The 21,461-nt window shown below is 43.7% G+C and overlaps 1 long non-coding RNA gene across 1 annotated transcript; it reads left to right on the forward strand.

Moving 5' to 3' along the window:
• Positions 1–16,874: 16,874 nt before the first annotated feature.
• Positions 16,875–19,556, forward strand: LOC132469877 (uncharacterized). Its single transcript, XR_009528503.1, has 3 exons — positions 16,875–17,183; positions 18,557–18,624; positions 19,246–19,556. It is a non-coding gene; the product is annotated as an uncharacterized LOC132469877 (long non-coding RNA).
• The last annotated feature ends 1,905 nt before the right edge of the window (positions 19,557–21,461 follow it).

Genomic DNA, 21,461 nt, shown 5'->3' on the forward strand with positions numbered 1-21,461 from the left:
AAATACAAAGACATGGTCTCGCTCTCTGTGGAAATTAGTTATTCAGAACACTTGTTTCACACACTCATGTACACCAACTTCAATTTTCCTGAACAAAGTTACAGCAGTAATACATGCAGGCCACACCAACAAACCCTTTCAGAGAAGTACAGTATATACAGGCCATCACCTCCCAATACTGAAGAAGGTCTGTAATTTTGCACAAAGTAAAACAATCTTACCGATGAAAAATGAAATGCGCCACAACTCTGTTAAGGACTCGTGGGAGATCCTGAAGGTTGGCAGTGTAGACTGTTGGCACACCACAGCCAGCAATCAAGTCCCCACACATCTGTTTCAGGGTCTCCAGGTCCTCCTCTGTGCTGCAGGGCTCATCTTTACAAAGTGAGATTTACATTATGGAGGACATAGAAGGTGAGCATTGTGAATTCCAGATTATTTGGTTGTCTTCTTGTATTTTCATGTTGCACTATAATTGTGAATGTGCATACTTGCAATAAATGCTAAGAGTCATACATAAATGGCATTGCACTTTGTTCTTAGAGATTGTAACACACCTGAAGTAGTACTCTTAAGGTGCGGCCACACCAGACGCGTATCTCGCGTACTTTTTACGCGAGATACGCACGTATAATGTTGCTTGACCATTTTGTGTCAAAAATGGTCGCATACGCGCAATACGCGCTATACCTGTCCCTGAGTGACTTCCACCTCCTGCGACATACGTCCACTGACAAGAACATATATACATAATAAGTTGTGTAACCTGACAAGCGGGACAGTGTTGTAGTAGTATCACTTAATATTACTGCTAACTGGTGCTACCGCTAACCGGCGCTAACTTTTTTCACAGTAGAACACAACCGATAGCTGAAGCCAAGCAAAATACACACACACACACACCAGGAACGCCAATATCCACTGCCACGTCGACCCACGCCCTCTCTGTTTTGTTCCTGTCCCTGTACGACCGCACATGGCGACGATGATATTTTGATCCACCTCCATTTCTGTTCGTGTAGTGTCTGTAGTGTTGATCAGCAGAGAAATAGTCCGCCAAGACGTTGAGGTTGCTTAGTAACCAGAGAATCTGTCCATGCAAGTGAACGGAGCGTTCCCTCTTCGTCATAACTATCAAACCAAACATCCTTCACATTCAACGAGCGAACATTATGAAAGTAAAATGCACATTTCTCGCTAGAAATGTTTCCATAAAAGCATTTAATGGCGTAACTATGTTACTATTTCCACACAGAATAAAGAAAGATGTCGGCCGTATGCTTCTGTCCAAGCTCACTACTCTCTGCCAGTGACGTCGGGTCAAGCTCAACGCTGATTGGGCAACATGGCTAATCGTCATGCGTATGAGCGTAAAAAGTTCAATTTTTTGAACTCTTGAAATGTACGCGATATACGCGCGTATAGCGCGTAAATATACGCTCCTCATACGCGCGTACAATGTTGCTTATACGCGTATTACGCGTAATACGCGCGTAAACCAATGGTTCCCTATGGAAAAAATGGCGATTTCATACGCGAAGTACGCGAAATACGCGTCTGGTGTGGCCGCACCTTTAGTATTACCTGGTCTATCTTGCTCTGGTTATCATTCTCAATTTGGACAAGCCCAAGGTCAAATTTCGTGAGGTCCACCTCCTGGCTGCACATGAGTGCAAAAAGGGAATAATTGAGACAACGAAGGCCTGGTCAATTGTGGATAATGGACCAGGCCGTAAGTTTTCCCGCTGTGTAAAACATATTCTGGTCCAGGGCTTGTAGACCATATGAAAAAAAAAAAGCTCTCCAGGCTTCCCCTCAAAGATCCTCAAATGCTCTGTACCTTGAGCATCAGCAACCTGTAACAAAATGTTAAGGGAAATTTGTTTTGAATAGCATACATGATAGGGTGATTGACACGATCTGGCAGATAGGACAAAATTAGCTTGTGAACCCAGACAAAACTTTACAGGAACAGATTGTGACAAACATGCAAAATGACCAAATGACAAGGAATAGGATTCAGGAAACTAACCAAGGCCCATGGTAAAATCAATAGTTATTGCTCACCTAAAAAACTCCCTCCTAGGCCCGCCGTAGTCGGCTGCCATCTCAGAAACGAATTCAACTGACGGCTCTTTGTGCCAGACATATCGCCTCCTGGCAATCACTGTGACGGTGCTGCCTGCCTCCAAGTTGTCTAAATGAGTTGAGAATTGCCTTGATGTCCACATTGTCCCATAATGGAATCAAGCACTTTAAGTTTCACAAGAAATAACAATTTTACATTGTATATTAACGCAACAAAAAAACATTTCACATTGTATATTAACACAACAAACATTGTATAATAAGACAACATGCGGGTTTATGTGCTTACATCAGGATCATGTGCTTACATCAGGATCACTCCTGTTGGGGGATCCAAGCAGGACTTCCTCCAACTCCTCATCTGATGAGAATGTGATGACATCCTCTCTAAACAAGGGAAATGATTCATGTATAGACATAAATGTCAAAGACGTTCTCATGGTGACAAACACACAAGGCATTAGACAGCACAATGTATTTTTGGAAGGCTATGGATTAAACACAAATTGTAACTTTATGTGCATCATGTTATATCTGTAAATAAAGCAATACTAAAAACTAAATATAACTGTAGGTGGTGGCAATGGGGAGCTTGGGACAGATTGGGACAATGGTATTCTCAAAAAGTAGGATTCTCCAAAAAGTAATTTTACCCATTCCCCTTTATATCATCAAGTATCTTTCTGTGTAGTTTGTAGCCAATGATAATGACAGCCAACACCAAGACTCAAGGCTTCATTTATGTGTATGCCATTACAAGACATTAGAATGGAATTATAATCACTTGCCTAAGCATAGCTTCATGTTCTCCACTGACTGAAGATGCATTGCTATGGAAGGGGGAAAAGTAAAGTTATAGCGGTCGGCAGTTTTAAAAAAATCCCAGAGGAACAGAGACAAGAAGTGGACAATGAATCTCATTCTCTTTTATACTGTCCCTTCTATGATGAACTAAAGAGTACCTTTTGTAAATGAACTGTTGGCTCAAAACCCTGAAATATTCTGGAGTAATGATGATGTCAGGATGGAATCTTTGTTTACCTTCAATGTTTATATGTTAGCCTCTTTTGTTACTAAAGCCAGCATGAACCGTGAGGATGGTTTGTATCGTTAATGTTAGTATTGTTTAGCATCTACTTTTGGTTTTAGGTCCGTCTATGTTTTATAATGGTGTCTTGTAAGCCCTTGTGGGCTGGGCACGCTAATGCATGACACAATAATAAAAAATAACAGTAACAGACTCAAACCCACAGTCAGCGAGTATAAAATTAATCAAATCCATAGCTATCTCGAGGATGGCTTTCTTGAAAAACAAGTGATTTACCCTAGGCTGGATCTCAGGGATGGCAGGGGATAATTCATTCTCAGGGGCAGGACTAAGAAACCAAAAATAACATTTATGCTTTCAGATATTAATTCCAAGACATTGCCTTGCCCATGTTGCAAGTTATAGTTCCACAAATACCCCTTACTTTGTTATAGGTCCGGGTGGCTCAAGGTTTTCTGTGGTGGTGGGGTTGCTGTAGAGCAGGGGTGGGGAACCTTTTTCACATCAAGGGCCATTTACATTTTTCCAAAGTCCTCAGAGGGCCATACCATTATGAAAACATAACTAAAGATGAAAAAAAAGACAAAAAAAGTCTATAACTGCTGTGTTACTAAGCCTCATGTTTGCTGCATTTCTAGACTCACCTAATGTGATGGCTGGAACTTTCTCTAGCAAGGCGTCTGATGTCAGCTGGCAGTGATGATGATGCTACTCGAAGATGGTTTTCCAAGTTTGAGTCAGTCAGTCTTGAGCGGAAGCGAGTCTTTGCAAGAGTCAGTTTTGAAAAGAACTGTTCACAGCGATACGTTGTCCCAAACAGAGATGCAAACTTCAGGGCATGTCTCCTCAGGATGGGAAAATCCTCAGCACGAACATACAGTTTGTAAAAGTCCAGCAGAGAAAGGTTGTGGTACTTGGCTTTGAGCTCGTTGTTGTTTTGCAGATCAATTATTTCCATTTGGAGGTTGTCTGGCACATCAGACGGTTGCACATTAAATGGTGTCGTGTTGGGAAAAACGGTCTGTCTAGCTACTGGACCAGATAAAATGAGACGGAGAGGTAATAAAGTCTATCGGCACGAGGACCTTGGATTTATTAAGTAAAGTGGCAACGGTTATACAGAGTCATAAAGCGTGAGAGATCGAATATGTCTAAGTCCCTAATCAGCGCTGATGGTTCGTCTGGAGCTTCGCCTCCGTGGAAGGTCTGCTTCAGAAGAAGGTGAAGAGTCCCTGTGTGATACAGTCTTATGCTGTATCCTCCTCTCGATGAGGTGTGTGCGTTTGAGGTGTGTGCGGTTCGGTGTGTTTTGGCTCCCAGGCCCTGAGAGAGCTTCGTAACGGGGAGAGTTCCTCGTGTCTCTGGTGTGATAAATTAAAACGGGGGAGTGCCCCCCTGAAATGTCTTGTGTGTGATAATTTAATGTGGCTCTGAGGCCCTGGTATGGGCAGGTGTATCTCTTGGTTCCTCCTAACGGGGCAGAGCTCTCAAAATGTCTCCTGTGTGATAAATTAAATGTGGCTCTCAGGCCCCTAGTATCTGCATGTGTTCCTTCTAGTGAGGGAGAGCTTCGAGGTGTCTCCTGTGTGATAAATTAAATGTGGCTCTCAGGCCCCTAGTATCTGCATGTGTTCCTTCTAGTGAGGGAGAGCTTCGAGGTGTCTCCTGTGTGATAAATTAATGTGGCTCTCCCGTTCTGGAGATGATACTGGTGCATTGTCTGAGTGTCCACCATCTGCCTGCCTGGGAGATGGGGCCTTCAGCTCCGGCCTTGACCTGACTATATATTATCATGTTTGTGTTATGTGTTCGTTGGGTTTAGAGCAAGAGTCGACTATATATTAATGTGCCTGCCATGTGATGTGCTCATCAGGTTATTTTTCCCAACATATCCCCCTCAAGTCGTCGCAAGACGACTTTTACTCATTTGGGGTACGAGGGATAGGACTCCAGCACGGGACTACCATTATAACACCATTAGAAATAACAGAAAGAAGGCAAAATTATCATAAAAACAAACAACCATGAGCATGGGACTAAAACAACTCGCTGGACCGGGCGTATGGGGAACCACGTGGGAGAAACGCTACCCATGCTTCAGACATGGGTATGCCATACACACCCCACCTAGGGGGTGGCATCCACCCCGGCCTTACATCGCGAGCAGACAATACCAACAATACTGGCAGCAGATGATACACAACAAAACCAACACCAAACCATAACAACAACAAAATGCAACAACAAAACTACTAGTAAACAATAACGATATAAACAAAAATGCAACAATCACACAAACACTACACAATAACAATCACAGGAAAGAAATGCAACCATGAAACGTGTCCCTAAATAATAATAATAATATCAGAAAGATATGAGGTACACAACGAATGGCAATCCCCCTCAACCCATCCCTAGATGACCACACACTAAGGATGTGAGGAGGAGTTAACTGGTCGTGTAACAATAAGCAATCACACGCATGGGGTATTCAGGGTAGGCCCGTGGCACGGGAACAACTGAAACCACGGAATAGTCCTGAGCGTCATCACGGGCAGGTGGTCGCAAGGCGCCACCTGAGCATTAGACCCTTTTATTCAACTGCGCTCAGGACCTCATCTGATAAACGGGCAATCAAGGCCCCTGGAATCTCGCCCGTGTGTATCCCCGAGCTCCATCTAGTGGGACAGCGATATAAACAACAACATTTGCGTTCCCGGCGTCGGTTGCGTAGACGCGGGCATAGATATGGGAGTGGCTAAAAACAGTGAAGCGTACAGAAGCGAATACAGCCAGGGGCGCCCTTAAGCCTTAAGGGAACGGGCCGCAGCCCCTGGTACCGGAACGCAGATCCCTGGTCCGGGCGACGTGGGTGCATCAGGTGGGAGGGGGGTGGTGCCGTTGGCGGGGACGGGAATGGGGCAGCCCACCATGTTCTCCAGCCGGATCAGGTCGGGCCCCTCTGGCGGTCCCGCGTCCAAACTCTCCGGTGTATACTCGATCCCCAGGTAAGCTTGGATGGCACCTGTTGCACTTGTAGCGCCCATCGCTCATTGGGCTCTCCATCCATCCTGTGAAGGGGTCATTAATGCCGGAGCTCTCTGCCAACTCTAATCTGAGGGACTGTAACCCTGCCAGCACCCTGGCCACCGACCCATCCGGTGCTGTGTTATTGGGGATAAAAGTACAACATGTCGTCTTCATCATCCCACACACCCCTCCGTGCTCTGCCAATAGCATATCTATATCTATATAGTCCCTTGACCTTATCCGTGGAAAAATTGACAAAACGTTGCTGATTATAGTATATATTATTTATCCAATCAACATTTTTGTTAATAGTGGACCACCAAAACAGGACTGATTTAAACCCTGCCGAAATCTGATTGCATCATCCTTGGGTAGTTGGTCGGCTCCGGGCGTGTCTGCATCTGGCTCCTCCTCTGGCCCTGGAACTTCGTGTTTCTCTTGCTGGAATTACAAACTTATGTACAACAGTTAGATGTTCAAACATATTTTCCTTAATTCTATTTCTAATTACTCTAATGGAAGTCCCTTTTGGGACCCTCAAATGTTAAGTGAAGGCATGGGTCGACCCTTAAGCATTTCATGCGGGGTTAGATGCGTCGTTCTGTTAGTTTTCATGCGATAACTCATTAGTGTCAACCGTAGTGCATTAGTCCTTTAATTTAGTACTCTAATTTAACTTTGTTAATCTTCGTCTCAAGCGTCCCATTCCTCTCTCCACCATACCTTGTGGTTTGAGGAATGTAGACACAGCCTAATCTTTGTTTGACATGCAGATGTTAAATCACTTGTTTGAGTGTTTTCTGAATAAACGCTGCCCTATTGCCTGAGCTAATTTGTGACGGAATTCCAAACCTTGGCATGACTTCTCTAGTCAGAACCTTGATTACCGTAACCGCATTTTGGTCTTCTGATGGGACTGCTTCTACCCATCTGTTGAACACTGTTTTTTCAAATATTTCACACTCATTTAGCTGGATGTCAATCATTGTTTGCAAGTATGGTGAAGAAAAACCTTGTTTTCTAATTATTATTATTATTATTATTATAATTATATTATTTTTTTATATATATATATATATTTTTTTAATTCTCCTCAATACCTCCCCCCTTGGGCAATGGTCAAAACCATGCACATTAAATGATAAGCAAATCTAAGAACGCCGTTGGTGCAACCAACGTCGAAACGTCTAACCTTAACCATCAGCAAACTAAAACCAATCTTTTGGGAAGGGAAATCGAAACCAGTATGTCCAAAACCAAAGCCCAATATGGGTGGGTTTACCATCAGCCGCCGGAGACCACGCTGTTCCAAAGTCATGCACTAAACCGAAAAACGTACATGCGTTAGTGGCCTTCTATACCACAAAGGTAAAATAAAATAAAACGCGACATGCCCCGTTCCAAGACCACCTCTGCTGCCAGAGCTGACATATCTGACTCCTGTTCCTCCTCCACCCTACACCCCAGACGGGACTTCCCATGATTGTTGCAGCTCGTCACTTCATGATCAAGTGAGCCAGTGCCCACAGCGACTCTGCCAAGTAATCGTGACTGTGCCTGCCTTAGGTCGTCCCGGGTGTCAAGGTGGGATCTTACCCGTCGTTGGCTAACCAGCCTTCCATACTGGCTCGCTGCAGGATGCCGTACCTGGAATACAATCAATCCCCACCTATATGGTGGTATAGATCGCAAAGTGGAGGGATGGAGACAGAGTCTTCAGCCCCATCTGCCCTATGCAGCCAAGTGTGTGTGCGTAATGAATACACCTCAGGGAAACTATAAAACAAAAAGTCATTTATCAGAGTTAAAATTATTAAAGTGTTGCAGCAGCAGTAGTGGCATTTGAAAGGTAAACCCACTACTTCCGAATCCAAATTGACAACATAGCATGTAGGACCCCTTCCCAGCAGATGTGGCTTCAATCCACCTGTCATCCTTGACCAAAGAGATACACCCCATATTTTAATAGGTGTAGTCCTACTTGTACAGTTTATCAAGATTACTTTATTTTATTTTATTATTATACTCCTTCTTTATCATATCCATATTTATTCAATTATTCTTTCCTGTGTGAAAATAATATGAATCACTTAGTTAATAGCAACACCTTCTTTAGTCCAATTGCATTAGATTATCATCACTGTTGTCCTATTAAAGTATCAACGTTATTCTCCTTATAACCTCCTCATGAACTTTGATGTTCTTCATCCTGAATGGTAACTGTGTCAGGATGTTCATCATCCTGAATAAAAAACAAAACTAAAACTAAACTTAAAGAAAAACAAATTAGCCATAATGTGAATATCCACTGCGTGTCTCCCTGTGACTCTCTCCCTCCTTCGGGAGAACACGCTCTCTCTCCCTCCTCAGTACGGGGTGCTGTTTGGTGCAAGACAACAGATAAGGGTGGAATGTGGCTTCTCTCTCTCTCTGCGTGTCTCCCTCCCACGTTGGGTGCGGCCATAACGCCTTGAAAGCGAGTGTGCTCTGGGGGCTGGGTGTGAGAGAAACCATGGGTAGTTCCTTTTCTCGGCCAGCAGAGGGGTTGTTCAGGTGAAACCTATGGACAGAGACTACAAGGAACTTCAAACATGGCAGACAGGGAACTACAAATTTATCAAAGCCTGAAAACTCAACAGAGCTCTACCTGCATTCCTTGGATATGTGGTATTTTATGGCGTATGGCCACCACACGCTTTCAGTTGAACGCACTCTATTTCCTTTCGCTGTACTGTGTGTTAGTGTGTCTCTCTGTACTGCCTGAATGGTGTAGCTCGACAAATGGGGGGGGAAATGTGTTCTCTCTCTCTCACCCTTCCTCGCTCCCCTTAGGGTCAAGCAGCAGCTAGGACCGTTAACAGATAAGCCTGGAATGCAACATCCTCAACTCTCCATCATGGAACAAGGCCTAATAACTATCTCTCACACACAAAAAGATCCTTCTGTCCCTTCATTCACAAATAACTTTTCACTTTATTATATATAACTTAATACTGCTCCCCCTTTCCAAATTTCTATATACACAAAACTAGAAGCTGACCACCGAAATTGGTACAGGCCTCGTCAGGCCGAACCAAAACACCCTCACAGGTTCTAACTTCCATACAATTCTAGGGAGGGGAACTACAACATGAGGTGGAGTAGAGGACTTCAAATATGGTGGACGGGGACCTCAAATGGGAGGACTACACATATGGGAAAGGGGATTACACTCTGGGCCTGAAAACCATACAGAGTCCCTTCTCGTGGTCCTGAAACAGCCGTTCATTGTTAGAAAAACACGCACTCTATCGCTACCTCCAACTGTCTAGAGGGAAAATGGTCCCTCTCGATCGTCCTCCGACTTTAGCTCTCCTTGCTATCTCTCCTTGCTATCTCTCTCGCTCCCTCTCACACAAACACACACACACACACACACACACACACACCTAAACAGACCTTTCTCATTCTGTCTCCTCCAAACGCACACACAGAAACATCACCTCTTGCGTACACGCGCACAGAGACGCACACAGCCTTTCTCACTCTGTCTCCTCTAAACGCACACACAGAGACATATCAACAGACCTCTCGTTCTGTCTCCCGCAGACGCACACACGTAGTTTATCTATGCGACAGGTCCAGTAGTAATTCAAAGAAACACAGTAAAAGAGATATCACTTATCCTTGTCAACTTATCTAGGTCTAGTTTTTAACGGGTCCAACAGTAAATGGAAGCAACGCCGTAAAAGGTTATTTGTCATTTGTCAATTTATCTAAGTCCGCAGGTTAAGCCATAGACCGAAGCAATACGTCAGAGAGACATTATTCATTATTATCAATCTATCTATTCTTTCCTTTACCCGTTTTAACGGGTCAAGATAGAGCGGGCCACGCATACACACCCACTGATTCACTCACAGATTCCCTCTTTCTCGCAGACGCACACAGAAACATATCAACAGACTTCTCATTCTGTGTCCCGCGCCCACAATCATCAGACACGGCAAAATAGCGTTGAGCACAACAAAGCAAGCAAGCGCTGCACACATAGCCGGGTTATCATTAATTGATTTATTTCTATATTTAGCCGGCCCACAAATACGCTTGTTCTCTGTCTTTCTCTCTCTCTGGGCCTCTCACACACACACACACACACACACACACACACACACACACACACACACACACACACACACACACACACACACACACACACAGTCTCTCCGTCTCAACCTCTCTGGGCCTTTTACACCCACACACAGTCTCTCCGTCTCTCTCTCTCTCTCACGCATACACACACACACACACACAGTCTCTCCGTCTCAACCTCTCTGGGCCTCTTACACACACACACAGTCTCTCTGTGTGTCACTCGTGCCCCAGGCATACGGTTCCCTCTGCAAAGGGACTCTAACCTTCTTACCACACAGAATTATGTAATACACATTTATTACTTGGCCATCGGTAGTCTTGTATCACTATGACCGATTCTTATAGGCCCTAGTTTTTTTTTCATCTCATTCCCTCTGGATTCCACCCGCGGTCCAGGCATCCCTCCGGGTCCACTCTTGGCCCAGGCATTTATCACTAGGCCATCGGTAGTCTTGTATCACTATGACCGATTATTATAGGCCCTCGTTTTTCTTCTCATTCCCTCTGGATTCCACCCGCGGTCCAGGCATCCCTCCGGGTCCACTCTTGGCCCAGGCATTTATCACTAGGCCATCGGTAGTCTTGTATCACTATGACCGATTATTATAGGCCCTAGTGTTCTTCTTCTCATTCCCTTCTGGATTCCACCCGCGGTCCAGGCATCCCTCCGGGTCCACTCTTGGCCCAGGCATTTATCACTAGGCCATCGGTAGTCTTGTATCACTATGACCGATTATTATAGGCCCTATGGTCTCGAGGGTATTCTTTCACCATGCAACGAGCCGATATTCGATGTGTCACGCGTTCAGGGTCAATCGGATTTAGGGGGAAATACTGGGATGCAGTCCTATTCGTCCCCACGAGATATCCCGTAGCGAACCGTTCTCACAGTCTCACCTCCTAATGTGATTCCTATATAACTATGCAGAGTTTGGATTTTATCAACAGGTTCTGCCTACCTTTTGTTGGGCGCGCGCGAGGTGAGACTGCAGGAATCGGTCCGGTGCTCCGGGGTCCCGAGGTCGTGCCGCTCTCCGTCTCTCGTTTCCCAGTTGCGTGTTCAATTCAGAAAAAATCACGTCAAGGGTCACCAAATTGTTGGGAAAAACGGTCTGTCTAGCTACTGGACCAGATAAAATGAGACGGAGAGGTAATAAAGTCTATCGGCACGAGGACCTTGGATTTATTAAGTAAAGTGGCAACGGTTATACAGAGTCATAAAGCGTGAGAGATCGAATATGTCTAAGTCCCTAATCAGCGCTGATGGTTCGTCTGGAGCTTCGCCTCCGTGGAAGGTCTGCTTCAGAAGAAGGTGAAGAGTCCCTGTGTGATACAGTCTTATGCTGTATCCTCCTCTCGATGAGGTGTGTGCGTTTGAGGTGTGTGCGGTTCGGTGTGTTTTGGCTCCCAGGCCCTGAGAGAGCTTCGTAACGGGGAGAGTTCCTCGTGTCTCTGGTGTGATAAATTAAAACGGGGGAGTGCCCCCCTGAAATGTCTTGTGTGTGATAATTTAATGTGGCTCTGAGGCCCTGGTATGGGCAGGTGTATCTCTTGGTTCCTCCTAACGGGGCAGAGCTCTCAAAATGTCTCCTGTGTGATAAATTAAATGTGGCTCTCAGGCCCCTAGTATCTGCATGTGTTCCTTCTAGTGAGGGAGAGCTTCGAGGTGTCTCCTGTGTGATAAATTAAATGTGGCTCTCAGGCCCCTAGTATCTGCATGTGTTCCTTCTAGTGAGGGAGAGCTTCGAGGTGTCTCCTGTGTGATAAATTAATGTGGCTCTCCCGTTCTGGAGATGATACTGGTGCATTGTCTGAGTGTCCACCATCTGCCTGCCTGGGAGATGGGGCCTTCAGCTCCGGCCTTGACCTGACTATATATTATCATGTTTGTGTTATGTGTTCGTTGGGTTTAGAGCAAGAGTCGACTATATATTAATGTGCCTGCCATGTGATGTGCTCATCAGGTTATTTTTCCCAACAGTCGCAAACACGTCGAGTTCCTTTTGTATATTTTTCTTTTGTATATTTTTTTGTATATATATCATGAAACCTCTCATCAAATGCCTGGATGAGTTTTGCACACTCACCAGCATATTCAGTCGTAACATCAGGCTTTTGTTCTTGTAGGGTGGGAAAGTGCACAGTGTTTCCCCCTTTCCAGCTGTCCTTGCCAAAGCCTTAACTTCACTTCAAATGATTTCACATTTGAAAGCAGAGAGCTGATGAGCTGGTTGGGACCTTGCAGCTTGATGTTTAGCTCTGACAGGTGCTTGCTGATGTCCACCATGAAGGCCAGATCACGGAGGAACTTGCCATCACTGAGCTCCATGACAGGTTTACCCTTCATCTCCATGAAGCGTCTGACTTCTACCCGCAGTGTATAAAACCGTGCAAGCATATTTGCACGACTCAGCCATCGCACTTCACAATGATAAACCAGATCACCATACTCTGACTCAAGCTCGCTGAGTAACTCCTTGAACTGGCGGTTGTTCAGCCCTCTGCTTTTAATGAAGTTTATGGTGGACACAACTGTTTTCATCACATTGTTAAGCTTCAGGGAATGTGCACACAAACTCTCTTGATGTATGATACAGTGGCATACAACTAAATCACTTGGATCCAGACTCAGTCGGCTCATTTCTTTTTTGACTAAAGCAGTCAATCCTTTTTGCACGCCAACCATTGCGGGAGCTCCGTCAGTGGCGATGCCGCTCAACTTCTCAAATGGCAGTTCAAAATTGTTCATGGCCACAATAACTTGATTGAACAAATCCTCACCTTTAGTAGTGCCATGCATGGCTTGCAAAGACAGCAACTCCTCCTTTGTTTCAAACTCAGACGTAATCCCACGCAGAAAAATGGCAAGCTGCGCTGTGTGTGTGATGTCTGTTGTCTCGTCACAGGCCAGAGAAAAATACTCAAAGTCTCTTGCAGTGTTCTTGAGTGTTTTTTCAATATCTTGCGCCATATCAGTAATCCTTTCTGAAACGGTTCTCCGGGACAAACTGACGCTTTGAAATAATTTCACTTTGTCGGGCGCGAGCAGCTCCGCGGCGGCTACGAGGCACTCCTTCACGAACTCTCCTTCAGCGTGAGGTTTCAGCTTCGTGGCTATCAGTTCACTCACCACAAAACTTGCACGCGTAATATTCTCTCTGTCAGTCTGTGGCCGTGTGAAAGCTGCTCTCTGACGAAGAGCGTTAATTTTATCCAAACGCATTTGTCCTTTCAACTCGTCGAGTTTAGCATGTTTCGAGCTGTAATGGCGCTCGACATTGGCCTTTTTCATCACCGCAAGCGCCTCGCCACAAACTAGGCACACTGGCTTGCCTTTCACTTCAACAAAGAAAAAGTCATTTGTCCATTTTTCCTGAAATACGCGGCATTCTGCGTCCACCTTCCTTTTCTTGACAGTCGCCATGATGCATCACTTGTCTGTATCGGTACTTGTCATGTGTCAGTCACTCCAACCCAATGCAGTGGTACGTACATCACATGCTGTATTCACTGACCCTGACGTTGACTTGGACATAGGACTCTCTCTCGGAAAACTAATGACGGGCGATATATTTTTTTTCCTGATTTTTTTTTTTATTCATGTATGCATATATGAAGATATAAAATATAAAAATTGTATTGCATTGCGGGCCAGTTGAAATGGCCTCGCGGGCCGTATACGGCCCGGAGGCCGGACGTTCCCCACCCCTGCTGTAGAGCAATTAGACATGAGTCAGAATATAACCTTATTACCAGAGACAAACGGGACCGCTTAAACAATGTGAAGTAGGCCACAACAAGAAAAAAACACTTGCCTCATTGTGAGTTCCTCACTGGTGGAATTCTAAAGGAAATTAACAGCATTAATTTAAAGCACGACATATTACATTACATGATACAAAATGTAAACAGTAGGCCACTACTTCCGAGCAACTCCTGGTTTGTCTACCCCATCTCTAAGGTTTTTTTTGTGTCTGGGAGAATTCTACAACCAATCTCAGAATAGCTGCAATCAAGCCACCTCCAACAGATTTTAATTGTATAGCCCGGTTCCTGTTGCTAAGGCCTGGTAGCATGTCCTCAAAGTAAAGTTGCAGAGCATGTCTAATTCTGATCTCAAAGAAAAACAAAATGTACCAAATTAAGCAAATCAACTCGCCATCACCCACCTAGCACATGCAATAGTAAACAGCCATGACCATCCCCTGAACTTATTTTTCATACTTTCTCATCTGGCCGCAGACACAGAGTACTGGACTGGAAATAGGCCCATTTTAAAATACACTATTTCTTATTTCTTACGCTGCCACATAACATCTAACCTTGACTGATGTGTGAAAACAATTGTCCCCATGGAGACATTGAAGAACTCAACCTAAAAATCCCTTTGAGCTCAATTAATTCAGACCAGTCATTTCATTGTCATTGTTATTGTTCTGTTTCCAATGTTTCCATTGTACACTTTATTTTCAAATGTTACAATCTCGTTATCCTTCAGATGATTTCACCTGCTTTGCGTCTCGTAGACTGAACGGCACTGCAGGCAGAGTGGATTTGTTATCGACAGCGTTGCCAGATTGGGCAGATTTACCGCCCAATGATAATTTTTCCAGCCTAACGTAGTTAAAAGTAGCCCAATTGGGTGGGAAATCTGCCCAATCTGGCAACACTGCTCACCCGCCAGGGATCCTGCTTATTGGTTCATAGCGCAGCCCGAATAGATTTTTGCGCGAATCAGACGCCTTAAGGTCACACCCACTCAGAGGAGGACTTTCCTCCTCTTTCCCATTGAAACCCATGTTATTCACCGGCCGCCAGTACTTTTGGGGAAATGAATGGGAGTCAACGGAGGCTGAGGGAGGACCTTCCTCCCTGAAGTAATTGTCAATAGGCGATAGGGGGAGCTAATGTCCCTTTACCCAGGGAAACAAACATTATGTATTCAAAGGCATTAAAGTAGTCATATTTAAGGGCATTAATTCATTACAGTAGTCTGGGCAATCTAATTTTTTTTATTCTCAACAATGTTAGGGAGGATCTTCCTCCCTCTCCTCAATGGAGAAGCCTCCACTGCCGTAACCCTTTAAATACAGCGGTGAGCCCCGTGCGTAATGCTGCACCATGGCACTGCTGGAGGACCATGCAAATGGCAGGATTCGGAGGGAGAGGGTCTTCAGAGACCATAACGATTTATTGGTACATAAAAATGTGTACTTTTATGTCAGACCACTTCTTTTTTAATTCTGGGACTGTGCGCTCCGTGCTACTGACAGAGTTCACTGCTGCAGCAACATGTTGCTACTCACTCTGCTTTTTGTTGTTGGTGATCTCAATCCCGTTACGGCCGAACAAAACTACTTTTCGGGCCTCACCCATTTCCACTTCAACCTTCGTGAAATTTCGCTTTTTTTGCTTTTCTCAGTCCTTCTGCCATTCTTTCCGACAAGACATAATGCTTCCATCTGAGTCTGTTTAATATGGAGATCGCATTCATGAGGTCGTTTGCATTAACCATTTATGGTTAAAAAGGGGCGTGTACAGGGTGGAACGTGAAAATGATTCAGCTGCCCACACTTGTAGGCACTCTGTGATTTATAAAGCAAAGATTGCTTAGAGGTGTGCGTACGCAGGGTTTTATAAGTCTGAATATTTTTTGGCGCACGCAAAACTTGGCTTTTGGGCGTATGTACACTTTTAGTAACGATCCCACCACGCACGGTTTTATAAATGAGACCCCAAAGCTTTGCGCTCTATGCGCGTTCACATCAAAGGAGCTGCGATCGCGGGCTGCTGATTTCCTCACAGCCTGAGAGCTATGAGGAATAGGCTACTGTAGCCTACACTATAAACAAATGGTTTTGCTCTTTGTTCATGGTAGTTGTGACAGTTATTTTAACATGTCAGGAGGCAAGCTTCACTCATTCCAGAATGTATTATGCTTTGGCCTATAGCCTACTTGGAACATGTTTTGAAATGGATCTATAGTAGCCCATAGAAATTTGCTCATAACAGGCCAGCTGGAATACAAAGCAAACTCTTTGTATTCCAGCTTTTTTTTGGTGATGTTTTTATGATGTTTTAATGTTGCGTTGTTAATGTGTTAGACAGCTTAGATGTTCTTGGATGTTTTGTTAACCTGATTCCTCTCCCACTCTGTTTAAGTAAAAGTGTGCTACTGCTGCAAAATCTCTCTTTGCTTTTGTTTTTTTCTTTTCTTTAATGTGTTTGGAAATTACTTTTAATGATATTAACTAGATCTTATAAATGGCCTAAACACATCACATTTGTATATCAAAGTCAAGGTCAAGGTTCAACTTTATTGTCCCCGTGGGGAAATTTGTCTTGGGCACAGTGCATCATTGCTTTCTTAACATACACAAGAGTACAACAGAACAAAAACACAACCACAGACACAAACACAATCAGACAAACCAACATTTTAACATCGAGAACATGGGGCTTGATAGACTTAAACTGCACCTTGCTGTATTACATAGAAATCGACAGTATGGGGATCAAGTGCAAGTGTTTATTGCACTAGAACTTATGGATAAAGTGCTATGTGCTACACTCAAAAAAATGAACTAGGGCATGTGTTTGATTAGCAAGCTAGAATTATGTTAACATGAAATGATTGAAACATGTTTTTCGTCATTACATGATTCATTCTTGTTCATAATAGCTGATTTGAAGAAAATGCAGATCAATCAGAAACATATATATCAATCCAATGAGGAGTGGATTAATCAAGACAATGACTGTTGTACTGTGAGCTATTGCGCATGCTCGTTCCCGCCCTTGACCGACCGGATAACACGGACTGATACGGACGACTAGCACTTGCTCCATATTTATCGTATAGCATCCTTCAATTTACGAGGTAAGTAATTCATATCTATAATCACGAATGTATATTATTTAACCGTGTGAGTGTTAAATTGTACTTATTAGCCCTTATGATACATTTCCCAAGTTTTCTCTGTCACTCGTTTCCTAGTAAGCGGTAAGTAGCTCAACTCCGCCTTGCTAGGTTTCTATAATTTACACCCATGGACCGCCCGAGTATTCTCAAAGTTGATTTTCGTGCTTCGTATTGAAAGAAATGGCAATGTATGTGTATACAACCACCACCGTGTGCATTGGTAGCGGGGAGTGCCACCACATAGTCATAGCCATGTTGCTAGCGCACGTGTGCATGGGTAGTGGGGGAGTGCTAGCACATAGTCATAGCCATGGTGTTAGTGCACGTGTGCATCAGTGTTAATTTCGTTGTGTTAATGACACGTTGACAAGCTAAAAAAAAGTTCTTTGATAATAAAAACTAGGACGAAATGTAAGTTTCGTTTTCGTTGACGAGATGAGACACGACTAAAATGTTGGTGGTGCTATTTGGACATTCAAAATGCATGATATTTTCCAATCATTACCCTCCCGTAAGGTTCTTATGCAACAGAAACATGAAACAACGTTCACTCCTCCAGTAAATAGGACGGATCTTAGCTACAGAGGCGGGCCGTCAGGGCCAGCAAAGCCTTCTCTGCTGGACTCGAACCTTTCAGAACAATACATTATTTTTATTAGACATATAATTGATACCTTTGAATATATATATATATTTTTTCATTCTATCTATTTTGCGACGAAGCGGCCGCGCGAACCCGACAAGCATGATTGGCCCGGCCCACGGGAGGCCGCGGCCCCTATGGCATCTGCCCGAATGCCAGACCGTCCAGTCCGTCGCTGGCGCTAATATATATATTATCGTGCTGGAGGCAACGCAACTGAAGGAAAAATAAATAAATACGTATTTAGACTTATGTGAACAAACTTATTAAAATAGAATGAAAAAATAAATAAATAAATATATATATATATTAAAAGGTATCAATTATATATTTAATAAAAATAATGTATTGTTCTGAAAGGTTCTAGTCCAGCAGAGAAGGCTTTGCTGGCCCTGACGGCCCGCCTCTGTAGCTAAGGTCCGTCCTATTTACTGGAGGAGTGAACATTGTTTCATGTTTCCGTTGCATAAGAACCTTACGGGAGGGTAATGATTGGAAAATATCATGCATTTTGAATGTCCAAATAGCACACCACCAACATTTTAGTCGCGTCTCATCTCTCATCTTCAGTTGCGTTGCCTCCAGCGCGATAATATGTATATATTAGAGCCAGCGACGGTCTGGCATTCGGGCAGATGCCATGTTTATAACATTTTAAAACTGTTCATCTTTCTTTTTTTTTCACCAGAAATACATCAGAAAAGTAGCTGTCCCCCTGCTCAGATTTTTGTCTGCTGATACCTTTAGCCTCACATGGTAAGTTAATATTTGTATCAGATTGTTTATCCATTTGTACAAACATAAATAAACATAACATTAAGCTGATATCAGTGTTAAATAATTTTTGCAAACTGAATTTACTCATTCCTGAGGTTGCCTTATGAGTATTTGCTCACATTTTTTTATAAGGCCTTGCTGTTAACAGAGTTCCTTCAGTTTTATCTGTTCAACATTTGATACTACATTGTGCTGTTAATACAAACTCATCACCTGCATCAATATATAAGCTAAAATAAAAAGTCCACTTGCAAAATTCCTAGATTCTTCGCTCAGAAGATGTGTTAAAGTGCTGACCTGTAGCTTGCTATTTCATGTGAGGAAATGTAGTTTGCATGTTGTCTATGATCATATCTTAAATGTTTTAATGATGCTTGAAATAACAATATTGAGTCTCACTTATTTATCAAAAAAAATAACAATAAAACCGCCATTAACGTGTTGTGTGGCATGCATGTGTGGGGGGGATGCAAAGTACTGTCCTTTTTCGTCATAATAAATATCCTGCTTATTTATTTATTTATTTATCAAGATCACATTCCCTTGACATGTTGTATATGAATTATTTGCTAATCTTTATTTTTATTTTTTTTGTTACAGTGACCTGACCTCTATGTGGCAGTGCAGACATTGTGTAACCAGAGAGATTAGCAGGTACAAATTACTGAAACATTATAAACTACATCATCATTATGGGAGAGGCCAACAATATCAATGCAGATATGTAAATTGTCCTTGCACATTCAGGACGTGGACTGGACTCCGAACCCATGTCTATAAAGCTCATTCATTCCAACCTACACAGACTGCTTTGAATTCAGTAACATTTAAATGTGAGGTATGCGGACGTAGTGACCTCTCTACTGAGAAGGATTTTTTTGTTCACATTGGGACACATCTGCGAAGTTGTGAGACGGTTGGTTGTGTATTTCTTGGATGCTCTTTCCAAACCAATATTAATAGTACATTTAACACTCACAAAAAAAGAAAGCATCATCCACACACACTGCAAGATTTTAAAACCAGTGTGATTAAGTTTGTGAACCCCGTTGAAGGACCGGTTGCCTCTGACGGTGTTGGGACTGGCTATCCAGCTGATGTGTCATTTGATGAAGTTGAGGCTGAGACAGTGACAGTAAAGGAAATTGGAGCTGTGGAAAATCTGCCAGAAGTTATTGAGCGGAAAATAGCAGCAATATTGTTAAAATTAGAACATATATTTCATATTCCTGCAAAAGGTGTGGATGAGTTACTGGAAGAGTTGCATTTTCTAAGGGGACAAGGACAGATTACGAGAGGGTTTGAGGAGTGAGTGAGTGAGTGAGTGAGTGAGTGAGTGAGTGAGTGAGTGAGTGAGTGAGTGAGTGAGTGAGTGAGTGAGTGAGTGAGTGAGTGAGTGAGTGAGTGAGTGAGTGAGTGAGTGAGTGAGTGAGTGAGTGAGTGAGTGAGTGAGTGAGTGAGTGAGTGAGTGAGTGAGTGAGTGAGTGAGTGAGTGAGTGAGTGAGTGAGTGAGTGAGTGAGTGAGTGAGTGAGTGAGTGAGTGAGTGAGTGAGTGAGTGAGTGAGTGAGTGAGTGAGTGAGTGAGTGAGTGAGTGAGTGAGTGAGTGAGTGAGTGAGTGAGTGAGTGAGTGAGTGAGTGAGTGAGTGAGTGAGTGAGTGAGTGAGTGAGTGAGTGAGTGAGTGAGTGAGTGAGTGAGTGAGTGAGTGAGTGAGTGAGTGAGTGAGTGAGTGAGTGAGTGAGTGAGTGAGTGAGTGAGTGAGTGAGTGAGTGAGTGAGTGAGTGAGTGAGTGAGTGAGTGAGTGAGTGAGTGAGTGAGTGAGTGAGTGAGTGAGTGAGTGAGTGAGTGAGTGAGTGAGTGAGTGAGTGAGTGAGTGAGTGAGTGAGTGAGTGAGTGAGTGAGTGAGTGAGTGAGTGAGTGAGTGAGTGAGTGAGTGAGTGAGTGAGTGAGTGAGTGAGTGAGTGAGTGAGTGAGTGAGTGAGTGAGTGAGTGAGTGAGTGAGTGAGTGAGTGAGTGAGTGAGTGAGTGAGTGAGTGAGTGAGTGAGTGAGTGAGTGAGTGAGTGAGTGAGTGAGTGAGTGAGTGAGTCCAGATGATTTCCTCCGAAGCACCTTATCCCCCCTGATGAACCCCCCCTCCCCAGGGCAGCCGGCCCCCGGCCGCGGGTGGATGGGCCTCATCACAACCCTATTGATTGATTAACAGTGGTAATGGAGGTGAGGCCTATTTGGTGGGAGTACTGGTAAATGGGATGCGAGGGCCGTGTCTCAGGCAGAGGGGGCCAGCGGAGCTATGACTGTAGGAAGTTGGAAAGTGAGGGCCAGGTTGGGTTATTACCAGTTGAGTTGTTTGACAGTTCTAGTGAGATGTGATCTAATAGTAGGTTTTTCCAGATGGAAATATGAATATTATTTTTTGATTTCCAGTTTGGGACTATTTTCTTCGAAGAATGCTGCAATATAACGATTGTGTGGCTTGGTTTTCCACACTTGGGATTTAATTGACATTTGATTTATGTGTTTACAGTGTCACATACGAATATTATGTTATTGACACATGTTGAACAGATGCTTTATTCCATGAAGTCGCGCCGTCAGTGGACAGTATGGAGTGACAGGATTAAATATAGAGATTCTAAGGAGATGTTTCTGGAGTTATAACTGAGAAATAACGCAGTTGACTTAAATTATTCTGATTACATAGATTTAACGCATGATACAGGTTGAAATTAAATTTATGAAGGGCGATGATAAGACATAATCGTTCTTCTCACTACATTTCTTCAGTCTGACTTCAGTTCACCAGCACACCGTCTGTG

The sequence above is a fragment of the Gadus macrocephalus genome, chromosome 12 (genome assembly GCF_031168955.1).
Source record: "Gadus macrocephalus chromosome 12, ASM3116895v1".
In the NCBI taxonomy this organism is placed as follows: domain Eukaryota; kingdom Metazoa; phylum Chordata; class Actinopteri; order Gadiformes; family Gadidae; genus Gadus; species Gadus macrocephalus.